Raw genomic sequence first — 23,006 nt, 5'->3', positions numbered from 1 at the left:
GAAGACTGCTTCATTCATTTAACTGAAGATCTCATGCCCCAAAACCTATGTTATTGAAGCAGGGTGATGATAAGTCTGTGGAATCAGATATGAGAGAATGACAGATCTGAGAGCACCAAGTGCTGGTGCTGTCAGTGTTCTCCCCTCACAGTTGTCTCACGTTTGCTGACACTGAGGTGACTAAAACCATGGATCCTGTTACTCAGACAGCAGCCCAAAGCAGCAGAGGCTGCAAGAGCTCTGTTAGAGGAGACTAACTGCTTTTTCTTTAGGCCAAGATATCACAGTGAAGCATTGCTATCACTAAATGAACACAGAAAGATTATCAAAGTGTTTTCTCTCTCAGGCACCAGTTTGGTTTTATTCTACTAAATATGCAAAAGCCTCCAAAAGCTGATCCCTTCAACCCTGGCACACTCCATCAAATGCAAAAGGCACTGCTCTATGAGTGGTGTTCATCTCCTAAACCTCACTGGTGTTGCCACACTCTGCTTTCTGTCTTCCTTTCCTACTCTACTCAAAATAAGCACAAGATATTCCTTGACAAAAAGGCATCAGGCTCTCCCCATAACACTTTCCAGGAACATGCCTACCCTTCAATTACCCTTAATTGTTCTGGGCATCCTTCACATTTGCAGCAATACTTTGATATTCCTCAAAGGAACTTAAACAGCTCCAATCACCACAAGTTTACATAACCCTGTTACTGAAGCACAGACAGCCCAACTCTGTGTTTCCAGAGCTGGGAAGTGAGGAGGAAGGGTTGCAAGAAGCAAAACCCAAAAGCACTAACCAAGAAAAAGAACAAAATAATATCCTTTTGCTGCTGTCAAGAGGAGGCAGCCAAAGGATTAGAGTTAAAAAACCCTAGAAATTAAAATCAACTTAACTAGATGTTTTGCCAGCTTCACAAATAAGTTTTATTACCTGTATTTTGCTTTCTCTCCATGCAGACACCTGGGTTGTTTTGGCACTTTTAAGTTGGTTACATGCTAATACACACGCACACAACAGGATTCAGCTGTTGTGCACTGCAAATGATCCTGAAAATACCATTTCTACTAATCACATTGTTCCACACAGTAAACACATTAAAGCACATGATTGCAGAATAAAACCCTCAGCACATATTTCTGCCCTGAATTCTTAAGGATATTAAGCTTATGTGGTAGCGTTGTTTGTCAGTCCTCACCCTATTAAATTTTCAATTTGCTTGTCAGTTTTGACCACATTTGGCAGAAGATGAAGAGATCCAAACAGGTGTAACATTCCTACACCTTTGGGGGAAATCATTGTGCAGGTAGAGAAGACACATCCATATCAGCCTCTCACAGGATCAGATTCTGCTGCAGGAACTCAGCAATTCCCTCCTTTGTCTGGCCCAGCAGCTGTGCCATCAGCAACCTCGGGGCAAGTCCCACAGCCACCAGTGGCAAATATAGTTAGTCCCAATTACTCATTTTATTTAGGAATCTGCTTTACAACTAACCTATTACAGCACTTTAGTTAAGGAACAAACAAGGATGTTGCCACCAATATTAAAAACCGTTTCACCGTTTCATTCTCAGAGGAAAAACTTCATTAGCTTTCAGTCTGCCCTTTTTTAAACAGGTCACTGTCTTGCAGCAACAGAAAAAGCAGCTTTTCACTCAGAGAAAATAGCATTGAGGCAGTTCATGAAGCAGAAAAGATGCAGGCAGAGTACAAGACTCAGGGGCTAAACAAGATGCAAAATCATTTTCCACTTCTAGACCACCACTCCAAGTGCATACCAATTACACAGCAAGTTAAAAAGTCACCAGCAGCAGCTTCCCCCCAAGCTTTCCAGGGTCATAATAAGCAAAACCACATCCACCACCTGTCAGAGGGCACTTTAGCCAGCCTGCAGACAGGAAGACAGCCACAACAGTTCCACTGCTCCTGCAAACACCCCACGTCAAGATCAACACATGCTCTGATGGCAGCATGGAGAAAATGCTGGTCCTGCCAGGAGCACAGATGTGTTCTGTGATGAGAGGATCTCTCTCCAGTTGGGATAGTCTGGCTTCACTTATTAATAGCAAGTGCTGACATCCACAGCCCAGGGCTCTAAGCCAAGCACTGCACTGTGTCAGGAGCAAGGTGGTGAGGTTTATGGAAAAGAGCATCCAAACAATGGGCCTGGGAACAAGACAGAGCCTGGGCATAAAAGTAAAGGTACCCCACAAAAACAATAAGCCTTAAATCGCAATGAATTTCAACCAACAAAATTCATTGTACCACATTCTGAAACAGTCAGATGGGGATATCAAGGCCAGGCTAGATGGGGCTCTGGGCAACCTGGGATAGTGAGAGGTATCCTTACCCACAGCAGGGGGTTGGAACTGGATGGTCTTTGAGGCCTCTTCAAACCCAAACCAGTCTATGATTGTATAGCTGGCCCCAGAAAACAGCAGCTTCACCTATGAGCTTTCCACTCAGCTTAGTCCAATAAACTCTCCTACTTCATCCACCCAGTTTCCACTCTCACGGAAGAACAAGCCCTAGCCACCATAGCAGCCAAGCAGAAACCAGCTCAGTGAGAGCCACTTTCATATTTCACATGAAATGTGGATAAATAAGTATTTCATACTTAACTGGTTGGTTTGTTTTGTGGAACATCAGTTGTTTCTTTAAGGAAAGAGGTGAACTTTGCTTAGACTCCAAAATGAAAGGTCAGATGTGAAAGAATTACTTAGAAGATGCTGAGGGTAAACAAGTGCACCATTAAGTATTTGTTGTGTTGTATCTTCATTTAGAAATCACCTAATAACCATCTTCCCCACAAGGAAGGCCTAATATTAGAAGCAGGATACATCTCACACAAGGATGCTTCTATTAAACATCCTACAAACAGATGTTCCTAGAATCCAACAATTCAGCCAAACAGATTTTTAACTGCTGAGTAAAATTTGGGAGACAACGAAAAGGACTTCAGTATCACCTAAACTGATTATTTTCCAACAGGGAAACTGGGGAAGGGACCATTGTCAGGAGAGGTAGTGGAGCACAGGGAGATCCATCCCCTGTGCAGAAGGGCTGGGTGAAACCTAAGCCTCTCACTGGAGGGCTGCAGGGTCTGTCCCCTTGAGCCATACCCAGGAGTACGTGCTGCTGTCCCATGGAGGGGATGGTGGAAGTAATGGAGATGGCAGAAGGTCTTTCCAAGAGGTCTTTTCAGGGCAAAAGACACTCTCATCTCCTGCAATCCAAACCCACCCTCATTACTGTACACAATCATTTAGTCTCATTAGAGACCCCTCCACACACAATATGAGAGACTGATTCAATGATTTGGCTTCTGTCTCAGTTTCTTTTAACCTGAAACTTCCTCTAAGAATCCCATAAAACTTATGAGGGGAGTAAATAGCCTTCCATATTTGACTAAATAGTAAAACACAGCTCCTGCTTTATCTACAGGGCAAGTCATCACTCGCAAAAACACCGCAACAACTTTGATTTCTATGAAACCCCTTAGCTGCTGAGCTGCAACACAACCTTCACTTCCCACACATTCTTTGTTTACTATCCTTACATCTCTCTAACCCAGCAAAGACAAGGTCTAGGACACATTGAACTGGCACCCTCTTCTAAATGTGGGGCTCTGCAGGTCAAGACGAGCGTTAAGACAGGACTACATCAATGCAGTGTTCTACAGATGAACCAGGTCTAGATGAACCAGGAGAACTCAAGAAATGAAGTGTAGGAAAGAGAAGGACAAATTGGGAAGATCTGTATGAGCTGTGTGTGCAGCAGAGCACAATTTGCCACATGGAGATACCTGCTACCTCTCTTCTGCAGAGAAGGCATCTCAAGCACAGGGTTCCCAACATGCAACACCACATTGTTTTTTAATTCAGGATTTTCCCCCCCTGCTCTTCATGCAAGCTGGGGACCTGCAGGCTGAGATCACCTCCTGCAAGATGGAATTACAGGAAAGAGCAATTTCTCTTTCCTGCAGGTCTCATTAAACCTGCAGGAAAGAGCTTCCTGCAGGTCTCATTAAACCCCGGTAATCCTCAGAGACATGGCAGTAATGCAGCTGGTGATAATGCATTTCCCCTTTCTGCTTTCATCACTGATTATTACTCATTAGGGTACTTATAATCTTTATATAGACTTCTTTTAAGTAGCCTAATTTGCTAAGAAGTAATCACTCTCCTCCTCCTCTGGTAATACAAAAGAGGGCTGTAAAGTGATTTCATTTGCTGTTTATTCCATTGCTCTCCTTCCCAGAAGTTTCTTTCAGATGTTCAGCCAGATACATTTGATCATTAGAAAATGTCTGAGACAAGCCCTACGTTTTACCCAGTTTTGTGTGGAAAAGATGAGTAATTTAGGAAGCTTTACATCTCTGAATTTACTTCGAAGAATTTGCTTGCCAAAAGAAATCCATGAACTTCCTTCTTAAAAAAAAAAAACAGAACACCACTGCAGCACTGAAGAATTCAACTCTCCAGGCAGAGCAGGGTAAATGGAGATTACCTAATGCTCAAAATGAGCACAGGACAGGAGAGCAGGACAGACACCGGCACCACACCCCACAGGAGAGCAATGCACTTCTGTGTTTGCCCAGAGCTGTGGCTCCAGAATTACTGCCTGGTGATCACACCACAGCATGCTCTGGCTTCTGGCTTTGTGTTCAGGGCTCTGCTGCCAACCCCTCTGGGGACTCCATCTCTTCACCTCATTGTTCCAGGCTTCCCTCAGGGAAAGCAACAAAAGACAGCCTAAACCCAGAGCTGCTATTCTGTGTTAGATTCCAGTCCTGTGCGTGCAATCCAGACTTTAAGACCCATCTCACTATAGCTTTTCCAACAGTTCTTGGACAATAAATATGCTGGATGCTGAAAAGGTCACTGCTGAAATTGTTCTGAAATAATGCACTGTCTTGCACTGACTACCACTCCCTACAAGTTAGTTGAAAACAGGGAATACAGATTTGGATCCAGCCTTCCCTGTAATCCAAGAGTGTTCATGACAGATGATTTTGCTTCTGGATGAGTCCAAGCCCTCCCTGAGCCCTCAAAATTTCTGTAAACACTCACCAAGGAAGAGAAAATTAATGACTGGATTGCAGCACCTCATGACACACAAACCTCAAAGCTTTAGCTGTTTAAAACTACGCACGCCAAGCAAAGGAATAGGCTGTAGTTACAAACTCCAAACAGTAGAAATAGTACTATTTAAGACAAAAGGGAGAAAATGTTTTTTTAAGAGTAGAACAATTCAAGCAGTTGGTATTTGCAAAAGTCTCCTTCTACACGCCTCTATGCTTCTGTTTTCAAACAGTCTTTCTATACGGCAATGAATTTTGTGTAATTACTAGCTAGGTACTGAGAAATTTAATGGTACTGTATTAATAATAGAGATTTTGACTTCCTATCCAAAGGCTCTACTACTTTTAATTAAACTTGTACATTGTAACCTTGTTAAAGTTATGCAAATCCAACACTGTGAAGTTGGCTGTAATAAATTCAGAGGTAATACTAGAGCCCCCATACAAGAATGCTGATACAGAATTCAAAACAAGCTTTGTTAGTACAGACAAAACCAAACAAACACACCAGAGCATAGGATATGGTTTTGAAGACTGAACTTTGCCCAATCCACCCTCAGTGTGTTTTCAAAGGGTCAGTGAGCCACTGTAAGTCTCCGCAACTCCTTGTTTAAGCCAAACACCAAAGTTTTCCATTAGATTAGCAGCAGATTGAGGATTGCAGCTGATTTCCCACATGGCAGCCACGCAAACCACAGGAGCCAAGTGAGGTATGATCCGACAGCACTGTAAAGTCAAGGGGAAGAGAGTATTGAAAAAGATAAGCAGGGGAGTCTGCTAATCCAGGCCATTCTCTCTGTCTGAACATAAAGGAACCAGGTTTGATTCAAAAGGCACTTTTTACAAAGTCATAGCACTGATTTAATGGAGCAGCATCTAAATATCCATTTCCTTGAGCCAAGGCTGGATTAGTCACAGAAAGCCAAGTTCTGATGTTTACACTTGCATGTCATGAAAGCAGAGGGAGAAGGTGCCAGAGCAGAGCTAAACCAATTTTTAATGTTTTCCAAGTCCTTTCATGTCAGTCACAGATCCTTTATAGTCAGTGTTGTGGAGATGCAGTCTAGTCCCAAACCCCGAAGGAGCATGATCCAGACACGCATGTGCCCACTGATTCAGCAGCAGGAGCTCTCTGCTCCCCCGAACAGCTGCAATTATTCCCAAGATGATGTCAAAGGGCAGGGTGGGGTGGGAAAAGGAAGGAAGGTGGCTGTATGGCCACCTGAGAGCCATCCCCAAGGATGCTGCCCTTAACCTGGGCTGTAAGGAGAGGTTATCCCCATGGCCCACTGCCCTCCTGCTCCAGACTGCCTGGCCAGGGGGGAAGAAGGGCTGTGCTGCAGGCAAGCACATCTGGCAGGCAGCTCCAGTGGGGTGAGTTTGCTCTGGGACAGATGAGACAGCAGGGAACTCTACTGCAACCCCTCGCCAGTTGTCCCTTCTGCTTTTGCTCAATCTAAATTTGATAGAACTGATCATTTGGGTGAGGGTAGATATCAAAGCAAACTTAAAGCCTCACGTGGCACTATAGTTGCACTGGCTAAGAACCAACTTTGGCAAAGCACAGGACTTTCTGGAAAGCGGAGCCAGGAAAACAACAAGTAAAAGGCCATGTGATTGTTGCCACTGATCCTTCTCAGTAGCCATTTGATTACATCACTATCTTCCTAACTAATAAAGATCAAACTGTATTTTTGTCAGTTTAGATATATAGTTTCTCTTAAATTAAAGGTATTCTTAAGCCAAGAAGAAGCAGAAAGGAGACTTATTTGCCTTACAGATACCATGGCAAACTTAGTTCAGAATTAAAAAAAAAGCAAATCATTATTTCCCCAGACTCCTTAAAAAGGGAGAGAACTGTGAACAAGAAGCCAAGATTATTAGCAGGCAGAAGAAAAAAAACCAAACCAAATTGAAGAACAAGAGGAATAAGAGCCTTTGTTCCCAGGAAATCCTTTTAAAGAATTGAAGAGACTCCAAGCGATGCAGCTGTACTTCCTGTGACCTGCAGCACTTGTTTGCGAACACTGGGAAGGTCACAGCCTGGGGACAGCTCAGTACAGCCATGCTGCACACACCGAGAGCTCAGCACAGGAACCCCTCACACCAACTGGAACATCCTGGGCTACAGGGGCAGGGAACCACACAGCTTTAGAGCTGTCCTGCAAAGGAGACCTACTCAAGTCACATGTGGTAGCAGGATTCTTTCAGTACTCAGAGCTGGGGCTGCTCAACCCTTAGAACAGGCAGCTCCAGGGAGACCTTAAAGCACCTTCTGGGACTACAAGAGAGTGACTTTTGACAAGGACATGTACTGACACAGCAAGGGGGAATGGCTTTAAACTGAAATAATATGGGGTTACATTAGAAATTAGGAGGAAGTTGTTCCCTGTGAGGGTGCTGAGGCCCTGGCACAGGCTGCCCATGGAAGCTGTGGCTGCCCCATCCCTGGAAGTGTCCAAGGCCAGGATGGACAGGGATGGACAGGGAGCAACCTGGGATAGTGGAAGGTGTCCACTTGGCAGGAGAGTTGGAACTGGGCGTTGTTTAAGATCTCTTCTAACCTAGGCCATTCTATGACTCCTCTAGAGCAGAGTAGGCAGCAGCAGGAGACAGCAAAGCTCTTTAACAACAGCCAGTAAATAAAACACCACCTAAACAAACACCAAACAACAGCCAGTAAATAAAACACCACCTGGATAGACACACACCAACCTCGCCCCCAGGGTTGGGTATTTGCAAGAGAAATATCACTACGTGATAAGTTCAGTTCACTATGAACCATGCTGCATTAGCAGGCTTCTTGCAAAGAAAAGCATGTGGAAATGATACAAGCAGCTATCCACACAATACACTTTATAAAGCACACACAGCCCCAGGAACATCACTTGTTGTATTATTGACAGGCAGAGTCACTACTGAGGCAAGATGGACTTTGAACAGCAGTGCAGCAGGAGGGGAGAGTACAGGTAAATGGAACGACAGAACAGGAATGCTAAACTGCTGCAGGACTTAGATAAACAGACTGATTACCACAGAGTTTTTGTCTACACTGAAGAACTAACTCCAGCACTGTCCCCTACTTGCCCTCCCATCCACATCTTGAATTGGAGCACAATGCTTAACTTCAATTGACAGAAGACACAGGCAAATGTTTGATTAAGCACATTTAAGTAGTGCCTACACACCACTGCAGGCAACCAACACTGAGGGACTCCAAAACTCTCCAAGTATTCTCCCAATATTTTCAACACAACTCCATCATACCCTGTGGACAAACTCAGAAAGCAACACAACATTTGTACACATATTTTTATATATTTGTTTTAAAAGTTTAGTGCTGTATATAATTACAACAGAGTTCTCAGACCCCTTGGCATCCTTAAAAGCACACCTACTGCTATCCAGAGCAGCATTCTTCCTTCTAAGGATGCCAAAGATTGCTCATGTTTGACTCATTTGAGAAGGGCCAGCTCCACCAGGACACACAGTTGAGAACACCTCTCCTCGGCCGCTCACCACGGGAAGAGTGGCCAGACAATCATTCAGTATTTTGAGAACACAAACCCTTCACTGCCAGCGGGAGTCAAGTTCAATATATATAGGTGAGATCACTAGAGCTTAACTCAGTTCTGAAGGACATCAGCATTAAAAAAATGGGAGGAGGGGTTGCCGGTCCCTGAGGAACAGGAGGGGGAGGCAACAGTTATGCTTGCCTATAGCAAGGAGGCATTCCACTCCAACTGAGACCCGTTGAGCTGGAACCCAGCCAGAAAGCCCAAATAATAGCCCTTCTGCTCACAAAACCACCCCTGAATTTTGATTGTTAACAAGCTGTCTGGGACACAGTTTTAAACTCATTTAAAATACAATGAGGGGGAAATTTCCTGCTTCTCCATACTCAGAGAAGATACTAAAGCAATGTTTTCTTCATTCTTGCTTTGCCTGGGTTTCATTACTCATTTTCCAGCTTTCTTCAAAACTGACAAGTTTTAAAGTGCAGGGGTTTTATGTGTAATTTTTTACTTTGTCCCTGCAAAGGAAGTCAGTAGAAGCATGCAATATTTAAGCACTGCATATGCACAGATATGAAGATTTTGCTTTTACCTTGATTAAGTATTTGCTTTGTTTCTTTAAATCACTCAGCTTGTGTCTTTTACAGGAAATTAAATTAACACAAAGTATCTTTTAATAATCATAAGAGCTTTCCAGCAATTCAATTTGCAAAATGACAGACCAGCATTCTGCATCACAGTAAGCAGTCTATCAAGCTGTTCTGACAGCAGATCTTGTTCAAAGCCTTGTCCAGAAATGTAACACTACCTCCTACTATTCCAGGTGTGCAGTGACAGAAAACAGTTATGAACACACAGCCAAGCACAGGCTCTCTCTTCACAACATTAAAATCTAGAAGTCTCTCTCTCTCTCTAGCAGCTATGGCCCAGCTAAGCTGCAGTCAGGATCAGCTCTGTGAAGACAAGTTAATACCGACCTGCTTTATTCTGTTTTCCTGAAAACAAAGCTAGCTCTGCATTACCAGAGGCCCCAGCCTTGCGTAGGAGGGAGCCTGGCAGTTCCACTCCCAAAACCTGCACGAGGTCTTGCAGGGACTCCTCAGCACAGGTCAGCTCACAGGATGCACACACAAGAGGAAGAGATGCAGGGAAAGACAGCATCAAGGTATGGAAAGGACTTGAAACCACAAAGTAGCTCAGGGGGAAAGGCTGCTACATGTGTGTGAGGAAATGCCCCTACCAAACCCACAAAACGTGGCCAGGGCCAGCAGCCCAAACCCCAGGGAAGGAGGTCTTGCTGTGACACACAGACCTCTTCACATGCCACTTGACTGGCAGTGCCTCCCCAAAAAGTGTTGCTTGTGCTCAGACATGACTTCTGTCTGCCCTCATACAGTGCAAAGGTTTCAAGAAGCCAGACAAAAGCCCTGATAGCTGCAAAGCAGTGAAAATAAGGAAGGCAACTTATCCCAGCCTCAAAGGCAATGAGTGGTGGAGTTAAGAGCTCAGTCTGACCCCATCCACACAGCAGCAGCTCCAGCATGAGCACAACTGGCTTTTCAGCAAATGCTGAAACATGGAGCATACTCCAAACAAATATTCCTCAGGGCAGAAGAAAAACAAAGATGCATCAAGTGAGACTTATGGGACAACTACTTTCACTCACAGGTTCAGGAGCTTTAGCCTATTTTAATAAGCTGCCTTTGCAGATGCCAAAATAACATCTCTCCCCCTCTGTACATACACAGCTGAACATGAACCCCCACAGTCTGGCTGGCAGCATCTGCATTCAGCTTCACAGATGTGAATTGCAAGAGGAAGTCTAGAGGGGAAGCCTCTTCTTTGGAATTTCAAACACAAGTAGTTAATATGGTCCAAGTGCCAAGCAGGTGCCAAGTGCCAGGTGGCACTGCAAACCCTCCAGAGCAGCACAATTCAAGGCCAGAACAAACTCATCTGCAAAATTACACTGGTCTATCTCTTGCCTCCACTGCTCCTAGCACACCTTCCTGAATAGGCACATCTTTGTACACTTTTTGTTCTTTGAGAGGCCTAAAAACCTCATTGGGAGAAATCTGTCCACTCCAAAGACACAAGCCAGCAAAGCCCCATGCCTCTGGGAGCTGTCTCTGGCTCCATCCAGGGAAAATCATTCCAGCCTACGATGGCTCCTTAATGCCACTACTTGTTGGGATATCCAAAACACCCTCACCACAGTGCTTGGAAAAGGGGGCTAGGGCCAGTGACAGCCCGAGCAACACGTTTTCACACTATCCTGGGGAATGCCAAGCTTCTCATTGAGATTCTGGCCATTAATCAACCTCCAGCATTTCCTGAGCCCCACCAGAGGCTCTGCAACAAGAACAAGGCTGTCACCCACTCACTGGAAAGCTGCCCTGACCAGACTGCTCTCCCCTGCCTTCCACATCTCGGCCACATGCTCCATGGGTGCGGAGCACCAGGAGGAAGCTGGCATACAGACTAGCATACAAAATCCCATCATGCAGGCAAAGCAGCTCCAGTTTGGCCCACACTAGCAGGACACACAGCCTAACTTCTCCCTCCTCCACAAGGAGAAGTTTGCAGGTCCACAGATTCCCTTTGAGCAGCCCCACAGATTCTGTTACTTTAGTTCATCTCCACTCCTCTGCCTCCCTGTACCCATAGTCCCCTCCCAAAACTCTGCCTCATTTCCTACAAATGCCTACACAGTGAGCTTGTCATACTGGCTTGTCTCAAAATGTCATCAGGCCTCAAACAGGGACAGCCAACTTTCACAGGAGAATTCACGCTTCATTTTTCATAGTCTCAAAGCTATGCCACATGTTGAGTCTGTGCTGTAACCTCCTGTTTATCAGGGAACTGTTTAATTTGGATTAATTTCACATATGGCTTCTATCAGACCCAGCAGAACTTCTGGCTGCCCTCATGCTTCTGTATAAACACCAACAAATTCCAGGCATGAGAACCTGAGGAAAACATCTGCCTCAAAACTCTGCAGTACAGGCAAGACAGGAAGGATTGAAGGAAGGACACCACAAATTACAACACTCTGAATTTCCCTGTGTGCCTGTGGGAGGGCAGGGACATGCACTGAGAAGATGGACCCTGTGGCAGGTGGCACTGCCCGCTTCAAAAGCTAGCAGGGTCTCCTGCTCTGCAGCAGCTCAGGTGGGGCTCTCACCACCCAACAAGCCCAGTCCAGTCCCCTTACACTCTCTGGGGGCCCTGTTTCCCTGCCCAAGGACTTCAGCAGCAGAAACCCCACCATCCCTTCGGTACCAGGGTGTCCTCCTCCCTTCCCCAGACATACCCCTAACAGCTTGCCCAGACAAAAGGGACATCAGGAAAGGCATCTCGTTTTAGACCATCACTGGGTCTCCATCCCCAACCACCTCTCTCTTCCAAAAACACGTGGCAAGTAAAACAATGCAAAGTGGAACTCTGACTAGAGGCAGAAATAGTACTTTCACTGGCTCCAGGAGGTTTTTAATGGAAAGCACTCCTATTTCTCACTCTGCTTGAAGCAAGTAACACCTCACCCACAAATGGCTCCACAGCCTAGGGCAAAGAGCCCACAAAGTAAGGCTCAGAGGGAAGGTGATGGGACCCCATTCCTTCCTTTTAACACAGACAAACAGAGACATATCCCCTGTTTTGCTCCCTAAATGCACGCTCTGCAGGAGCTATGTGAACACAGCTGGATCTGAGAACAGAAAAGTTGTTCCTCACCATGTGCAACAGCAAAGCCAGGTCTAATTACCACAGCCATAGGAAAATTATATAGAACATTTTTTAGTAAGAAGAGAAATTAACTGCAATATCACAGCCAAATTCCAATTTAGCATCAGCAGTCCAGCTGGTACACTGCCCTAAACAACTGGGTGGCTGATCCCAACCTACCGCACATGCTGTAGCTTCCCTACCTGTTTTAATTATAGAATGAGCAGAGCAGGGAGGGACTCACAAGGATCATCAAAGTCCAATTCCTGGCCTGCACAGGACAGCCCCAAGAATGCCCCCCTGCACCTCAGGTTGTTGTCCAAATGCTCCTGGAGTTCTGGCAGCCTTGAGGCCGTGACCACTCCCTGGGCAGCCTGTTCAGTGCTCCACCACCCTCTGGGGGAAGAGCCTTTTCCCGATATCCACCCTAACCCTTCCCTGATACAGCTCCAGCTGTTCCCTGGGTCCTGTCCCTGGTCACACAGAGCAGAGATCACGGCCTGCCCCTCCCCTTGCCCTCATGAGGAAGCTGCAGAACTGCTGCGAGCTCTGACCTCAGTCTGCTCTTCTCCAGCTGAACAGACCAAGTGCCCTCAGCTGCTTCTCATATGGCTTCTCCTCCAGGCCCTTCACCATCTCCAAAACCCTACTTTGGACATTGTCTGAGAGCTTCAAATCCTTCTTATATTGTGGCTCTCAAAACTGCAGAGTCCTTCCCCTCTGAAAGGGGCACAGAGATACACCAGCATACCAAGGCAAGCCCCTACAGAACCATCCCCTAGTTTCAACTCCTTCTGCATGTCCAGGTGCTTCACAGTCAGCTCAGCCCTCCCTAAACAGGGCAGGCCCAACTCTGCCGCCTGTTTTTCTGCTGCCATGGCCCAGAGTAAGGCATGCACACACGCCAAGCACAACACCTCTGTTCTGACAACAGCATGTCCACACCAGCAACAGGTCCCACCAGGAGCAAAATTACTGCCTAGGACAGCACTGGCAAGAGTGTCAAACAGCTTCTCTGCACAGAAACACAACAGGGAGAGACACCTGTTGCAAGAAAGACAAATACACAGCAACTGCAGTTTTTGTCCATCATAACTCTGTGGTATTTTCACTGGTGAATGAATAAATCATCATTTACAGCAAAAGCAAGATTTCCAGTTGGAGGCTATTTACTTTCACCTCCATCACAGCAGCCCTGGCAAGCCAGATGATGTGCAAGCCAAGCAGCAAGTGCTCGCATTCTGGGAAATGTTCAAACAGCAATAATTCAATATTTTCGTAGTCTCACCCTGGCTAATTTGCCAAAAGCTCTTTTCAGATGCTACATGAAACACGAGGAAAAAATCAAGCTGGATTAAACTGGTCCATTTACAATCATTTAATCTACAGAGTTCAGGTCAGTTCATTTTCTATGTAAAACAAATTCATTTTTTCAGCTTCACAGGGTTTAAGGAACAAAAATTTATTGCAATAACCAAACATTGCTCACCAAACAAGCTTGCAGCGATTACTTAACTAATGCAAATGATTTGCAGTCTATGTGCAAGGAATGCATGGGATAATTCCAGGGCACCCTCTTCCACCAGCATTTTACAAGTACTTTTTAGGTAGCTATGGAGACGTTACAGCCTTTTCCATTTTGCTGTCATAACTAGACAGCTATTGATTTATTTGCAAAATTCCTTGGAAAAGTGGGGAAGGGAGGAGGAGTTTCAAGCACCATGAGGTCTGAGAGCAACAAGCTGAAGAAAATTTCACAACAGATTTCAGATGGAGACATCAGCCCAGAGGCTCCTTGCAAAAGATAGCCTTGAACCTGGTCCTGCTTTGGTACTTCTGCAAAAAAGGAGGTAAACGTACCCACATGTCACAGGGATTGTCTTCCAACAAGCTCTAAAAGGATAAACATTTCCAGCTACCACTGCCATCACCCTGCAGAAAAGGAGGCCCTCCCCAAGGCCAGGCTGTGGTTTTGCTCCAACACAAATCTCTCCGGAGGCATGGAGGGCCTCCATCCTCATAGTCATGATGGGCTACAAGATGTTTCCCTCTCCCTCTGAGCAGGTTACATGGAAGTCCCATCCCTGACATACTTCGCAGGTAATCAGTGCCTCCCCTCAACCCCCAGCAGACATTATGCTTTGTGATGGACAGGATGGACAGCTCTGCATTTCACTCTCCTTCCAACAACAGCCCAAGAGCTTGCTGTGAGCTCAGCACTGCTGGTCCTCAGCAGCTGATTCTGCCCAAAATGATGCTGAGAGAAATGCCTTTCACCTTATTGACCCTTCAAGAGAAATCATTCCTGCATATGCAGATTTAAGACTGCACACCATGACAAGAGGAGACATAGAGAAGTCTGAAACATGAGATACTGACCTGGAAAACCCTGTGTCAGATAAGGATGTGCAAATAATCATGGATTTAGGTCTCACTCAGAAACTCCTTCAGTAATGAGAACAACAGATCAGGCTCTGAACAGACACTTCCCTTTGAATAAAACAGAAAGGAAGGCCTGTTCAACCAAAACATTTTTCTTAAATTCACTTTAGACCCAGCCACAACAATGGCACCAGAATCTGTAGAATTATCTCTACCACAAGCTGCAGGAAGTTTACCAGCACCACCCTGAAAATGAATCTCAATCTTCTCATTTCCACGCTGTGTTTATAGTCTCATGAGTGCTCACCAAAAGGACACTTAAGCTCTACTGCAATTGGAAAGAGAGCAAGATGCTGCCACTGCAGAACAAAACCATGACTGCTCTGTCCACCTAATGGTCATCCAGAAATGTATCAGCATCTTAAGTGCTGCTTTTTTAACTCTTGTGAAGGCTTGAAAGGCGGGAAGAATCAACCATCCTCTAAGCACCCCAAGAAGCTGACTGAGGACAGGCAATGCCACTGGGAAGCCCCAGGACTCACCCAACCTAGAAGCCAGCTGCTCCCAGATGTTTCCACCACCCCAACACTGCCAGCAGCATCCCAGCATTAGAGAAGTACCACAAATCTGGTCACACCAGCCACCAGCTGCCAGCAGCAAGCCATGAGATTGCAGTGTCCCTGCGCCATGGGGCACAGTCCCAGCCTCAACCACTGCTGCTGGATGGCTGCATGCCCCCACCAGGGCACTGGGGAGGGAGGGGGGCACATCTGCACCCCAAACCCAGCCACAGTCCTCCCACTCAACCAGAGGAGGGCACACACCTCCCTAGGATCCTTCACCAACACAGGCTCTAGTCCTCCCAAGGAAAGGGGCAGGGAATGATGCAACTCCCCCACAGCATCCAAATTCCTGCTGCACACCCTAAAAATATTCCAGAAAATACAGTTCTGTCCAGCACCATCAGAGATTGCAGTGGCCCTGCCCAGCACAGGAGGTCCAACACCAGCTCCACCATGAGTGTGGAAACCTCTGAGAAGATGCTCCTGGTTATGAGCTGTTAGTTACATGTTTCACATCAAAGAGAAGATGGACATCAAGGTAAGCCACTCCACGCTCCTTCTAGAGAAGAAAACAAACAATAAACCAAACAAAAATTGTGTGATATAGAAAAAAATCCAGCCTTTCTTTATAAAAATACAAAAACCAAATTTTTAGAACCAATTTAAGCTCAGGCAAGAAATATAAATATGCATTTCTGAATTTTGCCCTGTGATGTTTCCTTTACAAACATAACAAATTAAAAGTGCTGTCACAAATTAAACCAGCTTTGGTTAAGTGGAGGGGAAAAAAATGCTGATGGCTCTGAGATCCAATTGACAAGCCTTTTCAAGTCTGCTCTGATACAAAACCAACTCCCCAGGGATTTAAATTAAGAGTAAAGAAATATTTTTCTTGGCTTAATCCTGGTTTGGAAGCAGGAGACAGAGGATACTACAACAAAGCCAACACCTGAATCCACCAGGAGCCATCCAGCTGCCACAAGTCTCCTGGAGACCAGGTGCTCAACACACCCACCTCTTCTTCAGCAAGAGCATGGAGCACCTTGCTTTGCCTGAGGAGGATAAAATTTCTGTCTGGCTCTTCCAAAGGAAGCTCCGTGTACCATCCCTCCCTCACCCCTGAACAAAAAGTCTACCAGAGATTATTCCAGTGCATGAGGGTGAGCAAAAAGGTTGAGCATCAAGGCCATCAAACCACCACCTCCCACATGTTTTCCAGCTTGGAATGCAGGTTCCAGAACCAGGAATATTCCTTGCTCCCACACAGCCACAGCCTCACCCTTGCCTGCCCCAGAGTCCTGCACACAGCAGCTCTCAGAGACAGCACACTCCCCCTGAGGCTGGGGATGGACAAAAATTAATCCATCCTACTTTTAGCACAGGTCTAAAACTTAAACCAGGAGAACAGAGGAGATGGATGCTTCGAAGACACAAGGAAATGCTCCAAAATCATGCAAAACACAACCACACAACTGACATCTTGAGTACCCACTGACCCTCACACTAGAAGATTCCAAGGTATTTGCTCCCCTTCCCTGTCTCCACAGCACTTGCTCCATAGGAGCAGCCCACCTGATCCAAGCCTGAGAACAGACTCTGACAGTCTCCATATGGCCAAAGGGATTTTTACCAACCCATAGCAGCTGTGTAAGGATATGGCAAAGCTGCACAGAACCCAAGATCACAAGGGCTACAACCACATGAGATCAAAACTATTTTCGGAAACACAACAACAGCTCAGGGTGTTTTTACAAAAAAGATACTCTTCTCACCTGCACTTCAAGACAGACATTAATTAGCAGCACTACACTCTGCAGAACCTTAATTTGATCCTACAGACATCTTCACATGACAACCTCATGACACCCAAAAAGATGGTGACCAGCCTCCAAACAGGATGCAGGTTCTTCTCCCCATTCCTTATACTCTGCATGACCTCGGCTAGTCTAAATAGCTAATTTCCTTCAACAGTGCTCACAGCTTTCCCATGTTTCACAAAGGCTGTATTTCTGTCAAAATGTCTTACCTGGCTGTAGCTAGTGAGTACACACACTCTAGAGAGAAAATGTGAAGTCAAGATTCAGCAAAACAGCCTTTCTGGAACACTCTCAACTCTTTGGACAGACTAGCCCACAAAGCACAAAGCTGTTGAGAGAACCAGATCCCCCATGGCCACACCTGCTGACAGAGCAGATGGACAGTTGTGTGCACATTTGCCACAGCACCAAGGAAAAGAACTGCCCTCCCTTGTCCCCAAAACAGATCCTGGTGCTGATTGGGTAAATGCATGTGTGTTCTTGTTTCTGTCCTCCATAATGGAGAACAACAAGGGAAAGATTTGAGAATGAGGAGGTTGGGGGATTGGTTGTTTGGCAGTTTGTATACTTTTACAGTTATTTTACAGTTATTTTTACAGATATTTTTCTGTTACCAACCATAAACTGTGTGTGTTGTATCTCCCTTCACAACCACTATGAACTATCTGGGGTTAATTCTACACTGACATATAAAATATACCCTGTTTTTCCCTATGGTTTTGCTTCAGAACTGATCCATCTGAAGACAAGGCAGGGAAGACTAGACCATTATACTTTCCTCTTATTTTGCCATGTCTGTAACAAAGCAAGAAAGCAAAGTTCTTCTCCCAAATCTAACACATTTGGAGCCATGAGAACTGTTGGATTTAAAAAATTCTGATTCACACTAGTGGTTATCAGATTTTTCCCATCTGTGACACAATTCGACAGCTGTCTGGCAGCACAGAGAACTTTGGAGTTCAGATGCTGCAGCAGCCAGCTCCAGTCTCAGCCTTCAGTTCTCCACTGATGTTTAGGGGAAAAGCCTATAAAGAGAGATGCAAGTGCAAACTAACTTTTGCATCAGCACGCCTGACCTCGGAGCCTTTTGCACACAGGTACCATCTGGCAAGGGGATTTTATTCATGCAAGAGTTACAACATTGTGCCTGCTGGAACAGAGATTACCATCAAAATGTAAGCAAAGGGCTGCTTAAAGTCACTGGGTTTGTTATTTTTATCTCCCCTCAAACACCACAAGCCAGAGACTGTTGAAGTGGCCTCTGGTGCTGTTCCTCGACACAACTTGCACTGCTTAATGAGGCAGAGGCACAGAAGGGAACATGAGCATCCTCACCTTACCACAAACAATTCCTCCCAGCCAGCAGCTCTGGTGAAGAGTTCTCTCCAGAACTATCAGCTCTGTCAGCACAAAGGGACCAAGCACTCCATGGCAAGAGCTCACAGGATTCACAGCCAGCAGATACATTGGTTTGGCAAAGCTAGACTACACAGCCCAACATTTCCCAAGTTCTCCACCTGCCTCCCTCACTGCATTGCTCCAGGCTGGAGCAGAGTGGCTGCAAAGTGTCCAGCAGAAAAGCACCTGGAGGTGCTGGTCAACAGCAGCTGAACATCATCCAACACCTGCTCAGGTGGGCAAGAAGGCCAGTGGCTGCTGGGCTGGGTCAGAAATGGTGTGGCCAGCAGGACCAGGGCAGTGACTGTCCCTCTGTCATGGGCACTGGGGAGGCCTCATCCCAAGTGCTGTGTCCAGTTCTGGGCCTGGCACTTCAAGATAGATTGAGGGGCTTGAGTGTGTCCAGAGGAGGGAACGGAGCTGGGCAAGGGGTTGGAGCACAAGTCTGATGAAGGGAAGCCAAAGGAGCTGGGAAAGGAGCTCAGCCTGGAGAAAAGGAAGCTTACGGGGATCTTCTGGCTCTCTACAACTCCCTGACAGGAGGGTACAGCTCGGGGAAGTCAGGCTCTGCTCCCAGGGAACAAGGGACAGGACAAGAGGAACGGCCTCAAGCTGTGCCGGGAAGAGTCAGGTTGGACATCAGCAGGAATTTCTTCATGGAAAGGGTGGCCAGGCATGGAAGGGGCTGCCCAGGGAGGTTTGGAGTCCCTATCCAAGAAGGTATCCAAGCAAGGACTGGATGTGGCACTCAGTACTCTGGGCTGGGTGACAAGGTGGGGATTGGTCAAAGGTTGGGCTCATTGACCTTGCAGGACTTTTCCAACCTAACAAAAGCTGTGATTCTGTGATTAATGATAAAGATGACCCAGGCAGGGGCAGAGAATACAAAGGTTTTGCCTACAATGGGCTGCAAAACTTGTATCTAAATCTAGTTCCACTGAGAAAAGAAATCAGCTTTTTACACAATTGGTTTATCTTAGCCTTTTAACAGAAACAGAAGGACAGCCAATGGAAAAAGGAGACAGCTTTAACCCAGCACACTTTCCTCATGTACTGCAGGAGTCACAGAAGAACAAAGTGCTCTGGAAGCTAAAGGACACCAGGAAATTGTACATACCCATAGCAAGAACAACACACAGCCTGAGCAAGCAACTGTGAATCCAGTGTGACGACTGAATCATTAATTGAAAAGTCCATCCTTTAAGCACAAATGGTACTATTTTGGCAGCAAGCACTACTAGAAAAGTAACAAACAGCCACTGTCTTCAGTATGAGCTGAGTCAATACACAGGTCAATTTGTGAGCAAGAGGAAGGGGAATAAAAAGGAGAGAATATAAAAATACATCATTCCCTACATCTTAAGGTATGTTCCCAGCTAAGCACCCTCCCTAGGGAGAGAGAGATCCAAAGCAAAGATTCCACAAGAGACCCACTGAGAGATGTCAGGACTTATCGTGATCTCTGCTGAAGTCACTTCAAAATGGAAACACACAACAAGTGCAGGTAACAAACATGGCAAGAGAAACACTGACCTCTAAGATGACCAGGTTTTCATTCTGGATTAGTTGCTGACTTTTCCAAATGCAGAGAAAGAGATGTAATCTCTGGGGAATAGTACAGAGCCTCTTCTGTGTGATGCAAAGGTTAATGCTTGCAAGCCAGACATCTCCAAAGGGCTACCTGTGACTTCTGAAGCTGTTATTAAATAATCACCCTGTCTTCACTCAGCCAGGGTGGGAATTTATAGTAAATGTTAAAATAAACATGTGGGCATAAACATCAGCAGTAAGCATGAGGCAAGGAAACGGTAGTTCACCCCTCCTGGGCTGGATTCAAAAGCAAAGTCACTAATGGGATGACTAATGGGATTTCACAATTACTAATGGGGGAAGGGGTTCACTATTCAGCCTAAGTATGGGAAGGTATTAAATAGTTTTACTTATGAAGATATTAAGTGGTTTTATGTATCCTTAACGCACAGCTGCATGCACATGTTCCATTCAAGAGAAATGTACACAATAAAACTTGCCTGAACCTTCCAATAAACCTGTTCCTTGCCTCTGTAAGTTTAGAGATGTGGTTTGGCCAGGCAGAAATGGGTCAGATCGTAATTGTACATTTTAAAGCAGCCACATAACTTCAGTTTTGCTTTGAAGCCCTGACAATCACCAAGGTAAGTACAAGAAGAAGCTGTCTCAGATATACTAACCTAACTTGCACATCACCATTTAGCAGCTGAGGCAAAAGTTACCAAGCACCTCCTTGAGGAAGGGCATGCAAATTCAGCAGTGGGGCAGGAGCTTTACTGACCACCCCTAAAACCACAGGATACTTTATCACCCACCTAAATCCTGCATAATATTTGGTTCCTACTTTCTCTGTTGAAAACTGCTGCAAAACAGCAGACTCCCCAGGGATATGTTTTTGGAACACCTGTCCCAGATTTGGGATTTAGTCCCTTCTCCGTGCTCCCTCCACCCTCCCAGAAAAAAACGCACAAAGCACAACAAAGAAAATCAGTCAGCTCCTCAAAGGAGTTCACAGCAACTCCCTGGTGCTCAGCAAGCCAAAGGCCTGGTTTTATGCAATCACAGCACCGACAAGAAAGTGACTAAACCTTTGCTGGCTTCAAAGCTCTTCAGGGGAAGGATTTCCACTTCACTGGAAGTGTTCCTTTAGGTGGGGAAAGAAACATCAGCATGTGTGAGCACCACAGCACACCACTAACAGCCACTGTCACTGTCAGCAGCTGATCTCTGATACAGCTTTTCAAGAAGCTGTGCTAAATCCAAAACTCCACTGGGACGGGTACATAGCTAAAGTAGGGAGTGCTCTCACTCTTCATTTCTTCTGAAGAAGTTAAGAGGTCAAAATCTTTGCTGCACTTGAAACAGAGAGTTGAAGCAAATTTCTGTTTTCCTACTTTCTAGAACGCCTCCCAAACCAACCTGCCATGCTGCCTCACTGAGAGCACCAGTTTTACTGAAACCTCTACTTACGTCCTTCACAAATGTAAATCCTCAAGATACAGCTGCTCCCTTTAAGAGAGGCAATAAATGCTGAACTGACACTCTAAGACATCTTCCTCCCCAAAGCTCCACGGTGTAAGCATGGAGAATATTCCCACTCCGTGACCCATTTCAGCTGTTTACTTTTTGGAATGCACTTACACTTGTATTGCTCAATGTGCTGCTGGTGCAATCACACAGAGCCTACACACGGTACTGCTGGCAGTGGATGTGCTCGGGTCAGAATGAGGAGAGCCTGCAGAGCCTCTGAAGGCTCAGGCACAGCCAAGCCCAGCCTGAAATTTCCCTGTGCTCCTCACTCACACGAGGGAGCACACACGTGTTACAGCACAGCCAAGCCTCGAACACCAGAGCTTCCCTTCCCCCCTAGAAACAGCCATGGAGGTGTAAAGCAGCTTTTTATAGCTCCAGCTGCACCCAGCCACGGTGTGAGCAAGCACAGCTATTTCAGCTGGTAGAAGTCACGGCTCGAACAGAAACAGACCTTGAAAAAATAATTACAGGGTGTAAGAACCCCAGGCCTTAAATCAAACCACATTTGTTAGCTCTAGATAAAACTCATAACTGCACCTTCACAGCACCAGTACCTGAAGCGTCCTACTAGAGCTTGAAAAGATGAAACCGGAGAACGCCAACGTCTCCCCAAAACTTCCCGAAAAGTTATGTCAGGTCCAGCACAGAAGGTCGGGAGTGCTGAAAGCACTGGGGGACGGCAGGGGGACAGTGACATGCAGGGGGGCCCACGGACACGCAGGAGGAGCAGGGGGCTGGGACATGGCACAGGGACGGGGACACGAAGCGGGAACAGAGGCTGGCGGGATGTGGCGGGGCACGGGGACAGAGACACGAAGCGGGGACAGAGGTTGGCGAGATGTGGCAGGGCACGGGGACAGGGACACGAAGCGGGGACACAGGCTGGCGGGATGTGGTGGCGCAGGCCCCCCCCGCCCCCCCGTTGTCCCCCGCTCAGGGCACACGCGGCGCTCCCGTCCCCGGGCGGCCCCGGCCCCGCTGCCGGGGCCCCGGGCCTTGGCGGCGGCAGAGGAGGAGCCGCCGGGGGAGGGCACGGCGGGGCTCATCCCGCCGGGACACCAAGTTGCCGCAGTCGGCTCCGAGCGGTCTCGGAGCCGGTCCCGCGAGCTTCCCTTACCTGCGGCCGAACCGCGCAGAGCCCTCCGGGGCGGCTGCGCCGCCGCCGCCGTCCCGCCCGCGCCGCTCCGCTCGGTGCCCGCCCCGCTCCGCCCGCGGCCCCGGGACCGGCCCCGAGCCGCCGCTCTGCCCCGCCCGGCCGAGGCACCGCCCGTCGCTGCTGCCGGGGCTGGCCATGCGGGAGGTGGTGCGAGTGTTCGCGTTGCCAGTGCCCCTCACGGGCGATCACAGCATCGCTGGCGTTGTAAGAGATCTCAGAGATCATGCAACGCAGCCCGTGACTGAACAGCACGGCGCGAACCTCACCCTGGTACCAAGCGACACGTCCGGGCTTAAACACCCCCAGGAACCG

The 23,006-nt window shown here is 46.8% G+C and overlaps 1 protein-coding gene across 21 annotated transcripts in view; it reads right to left on the bottom strand.

Annotated features, from left to right (window-relative positions):
* Positions 1 to 22,771, bottom strand: part of PPFIBP1 (PPFIA binding protein 1) — a 101,991-nt gene extending 79,220 nt beyond the window's left edge. For 19 of the 21 annotated variants that reach the window (XM_041464712.1, XM_041464717.1, XM_041464713.1 and 16 more), the window contains exon 1: positions 22,656 to 22,771. The gene's annotated coding sequence lies outside the window, so the exon portion shown is untranslated. The remainder of the gene's footprint in view (positions 1 to 22,655) is intronic. The other 2 variants (XM_041464715.1, XM_041464718.1) reach the window with 2 other exon arrangements.
* Positions 22,772 to 23,006: the final 235 nt, after the last annotated feature.

This window comes from Pyrgilauda ruficollis, unplaced genomic scaffold, assembly GCF_017590135.1.
Source record: "Pyrgilauda ruficollis isolate IOZ18807 unplaced genomic scaffold, ASM1759013v1 scaffold183, whole genome shotgun sequence".
NCBI lineage: Eukaryota > Metazoa > Chordata > Aves > Passeriformes > Passeridae > Pyrgilauda > Pyrgilauda ruficollis.
Note: the sequence above shows the minus strand (reverse complement) of the source record. Positions and strands in the feature narration are given on the sequence as shown.